The sequence below is a fragment of the Malurus melanocephalus genome, unplaced genomic scaffold (assembly GCF_030028575.1).
Source record: "Malurus melanocephalus ecotype Western Australia unplaced genomic scaffold, MMel_1.1 scaffold_1913, whole genome shotgun sequence".
NCBI lineage: Eukaryota > Metazoa > Chordata > Aves > Passeriformes > Maluridae > Malurus > Malurus melanocephalus.
This window is the reverse complement of record NW_026625145.1, coordinates 5,919-9,006: the sequence shown is the minus strand read 5'-3', so window position 1 is coordinate 9,006 and position 3,088 is coordinate 5,919. Positions and strand designations below refer to the sequence as shown.

Genomic DNA, 3,088 nt, shown 5'->3' with positions numbered 1-3,088 from the left:
TGACCCCGAGCTCGGCCCGGGGGTGTCAAACCCTGTCCGATCCCCCGCCGAGAGATTTTCCCCCCGCACAAACCCCTCGGGACCCCTCCCCGCTGTCGGGGCTGTCCCCGTGTCCCCACGGCCGCACTCACACGAGCAGCCCAGCGCCACCACGGCCACTCCGAGCAGGAGATTCCCGGTCCAGCCGGCCCCGAGCGCCGCGCGGTGCCACCGAGGGCAGCCCGGAGCTGCGGGGACAAAGGGGACAGGAGATCGCGGGGATTGCCGGGGCACCCCTGAGGAGGGGGATCCTGGCCGAGAAATCACCGGGAGGAACCCGGGGGAAAAATCCCGGGGGGAGGAATCCCGGGGGCAGGGGAATCCCGGAGGTTTTGGGAGGAGAAATCCCGGGGAAAGATGCCGGGGGAGGAATCCCTGGGAGGATCCCGGGGGAGAAATCCCGGGAGGAATTAGTTAATGAATCAACCCCGTTCAATCTCGCCGCGGAGCCAAGCGGTGCCCGGCGCATCCCAGAAATTCAAACCCCAAACCGCACCGGGATCACAAACAGCGCCGGGATCCGACCCCGAACCGCACCGGGATCTGACCCCGAACCGCTCCGGGATCTGATCCCACCCCCAGCCCCTTCCCCTCCCGCTCTCCCGGAGCTTTGCCCCACCACAATCCCAAAATATCTCCCCAAACTCCCCGCACTCACAGCCCGGCTCGGGGCGCGACAGCCGCTCCCCGCGGCGCTCCCCGGCTCCGAGATCCAGGTCGGCATAAACGATCTCCGTGGCCATGGCGGGAGCTCCGGGAGCACCGGGAGCACCGGGAGCTCCGGCCCCGCTGAGCGGACCCGCGGAGCCGCTCGGGGCGGGGGTCGCTGGCCCTGCCCAGCCCGGTCCCGGGCGGGGGAACCGCGTGGAGCCGCCCCCCGAGGGTAAAAACCGCAACCCGACACGGGCTGTGCCGGGAGAAACCGGGGAAAAACTGTTCCCTTCCAGGAATGGGAGCTCCGGGAGCATCGAGGAGCCGCTGATGGCACAAACCGAGCCGCGGTTTACCCGAAAATCAAAAATCTCCCGAATATAACAGCTTTAATAACAAAAACCCCAAAACAACCCAAAATTCGGGCGGTGTAAAGAGGCGGCTCCAGCTCTGCTCCCCTCTGTCCAGTGTGCTGATTCGGGATGAGGTACAAACGGGTGGATTTGGAGGAATCGTGGAATTGTTGAGGTTGGAAAAGTCTCGAAAAGTCGTGGGGTCCGGCAGTGCCAAAGTGTCCCCAAGTGCCACATCCTCGGGGCTGTTAAATCCCCCGGGGATGGGGACTCGGGAAGGGCTGGAAAATCCTTTCCATTAAGGAATTTCCCCCTCTCTTGGGAAAAGATCCCAACTCTGCCGGGATCCAAACCCTTTCCCAGGAAATTGGAGTGTGAAGGTCCCTCCTGAGCCCCCTTTTCTCCAGGCTGAGCCCCCTCAGCTGCTCCTCACGGCTTTTCCAGACCCTTCCCCAGCTCCAGTCCCATCTCCAGCCCTTCAAGGACATTCCTGGAGTTTGAATCCCATCATTTCATCCCAAAACAACAGGGAGACTCTTTAGAAATGGGATTCCCCTTCAAGGGGAAAGGATGGAAAATGTTCCCAACAGCTCAAAAAAATCTGGTTTTTATCCGTTTCTCACTTTCAGGGCACTTCTGTGAGACAGCTTTTGGAAACCAGGATGGACTGGACTCGCTGCGGGCAGCAAAGGTAGAAAACAACCCAAAATGACAGGAATTAAAGGTATAAAGGTGTGAGGGACCATTGCTGATGGTGCATTTGGGAGATTTGCTCCTCTCGCTCTGCAGAGGAGCTGAAAACCGCCCCAAGGACCTACGGAAGCACCCAAAAATCAGGAATTTATCCCCATTTAGGTGACAGTGGCCTGGCTGAGGTGATTTTTTAACTCTGCAGCTAAAGCAGAGCCCCATTTCCGCAGCTCCTCCGCTCTGACCCCCCCATTTCCGTCCCCTCCTGAGAACAAACATCACCCAAAGCTGTTTTTCCATCCCATAAATGGCCCCGAGGCCCCGGTGGTCGCTGTCCCTCCCGAGAGTGGGGGTGGTTGTTGTGGTCAGCAGTGTGAAAGCACACAGGGGGTGGCACAGGGACATCCTGTGGGTGCTCTGGGTGGCCCCAGAGCTGCTGCAGCCATAGGGATGTTCATCCTAAAAAAAAAAAAAGGGCTCCTTAAAGTGGGAATGTGTCCCTTTTGTGGGCAATTCCTCCCTTCAGGAGCACCTGAGAGCAGGAAAAGGAGGGGCGGGCACCTTCCAGCACCTTCCAGCTCCCTCTCCTCCTTCAGGGAGGCACAGCCCGGAGTGCTGGGGGACGGGAAAGAGTGGAATTGGGAAAATTGGAACAGAGAAGAAGAGGAGGGACCCTCAGCAGGGCAAAAACATCAAAAATCGCTGTTCCTCAGGTGAGAGGGGGGAGTGGGGGAAGGGACGGAGCTGCCGGCGCTGAGGGGACACGGGGAACAACGGGGGGAAAACCACAAACATTTAATGCGGAAGAAATAAGATAATGAGAGAGATAAAAGTTGTAAAATCCGCACCGTGATTGAGCTCTCGTCAGGGCCAGGGAGACGAAGCCGTGAGGGGACGAGGCGGGATCGCCCCTCACTGACCAATCAGTGCGTGAGAACGAGGAGTGACAGCTGAGTCAGCCAATCGGAATGAACGGTGGGCTTTCGGCGGGAAAATCAGCCAATGGGAGCGAGTGGCGGGCTTTGCCCGGGTCCGTGAGGGGCGTCGTGTTCCCCTGAGGGGCTCTCAAAATGGCGGGAGAGGAACGGGCTCGGAACGTCCCGGGCCGGGCAGGAGTCCCGGGAACCGCTGTGGGTGAGTCCGGGATGGAGCGGAGACCCCACTACAGCCCCGGCAGGAGCCCGGACCCGAGCAGGGGATGCCTGAGAGAACCCCAGCCCCCKGCAGAGCCATGCAAGCGGCACCTGGCGGGACTCCCGCCTGCTGCTGAGGGACTCTGTCCGGTGATTCACAGAATTCCAGCATTCCCTTGTGAAATTYCACCCCCTGGCGGAGGCACGGGGCATTCCCACCTG

At 60.3% G+C, this 3,088-nt stretch overlaps 1 long non-coding RNA gene across 1 annotated transcript in view; it reads right to left on the bottom strand.

The window, feature by feature from the left end:
- Nucleotides 1-314, bottom strand: part of LOC130587443 (uncharacterized) — a 1,122-nt gene extending 808 nt beyond the window's left edge. The window contains exon 1 of the long non-coding RNA XR_008966796.1: nt 132-314. This is a non-coding gene — a long non-coding RNA (uncharacterized LOC130587443). The remainder of the gene's footprint in view (nt 1-131) is intronic.
- Between the last annotated feature and the right edge of the window lie 2,774 nt (nt 315-3,088).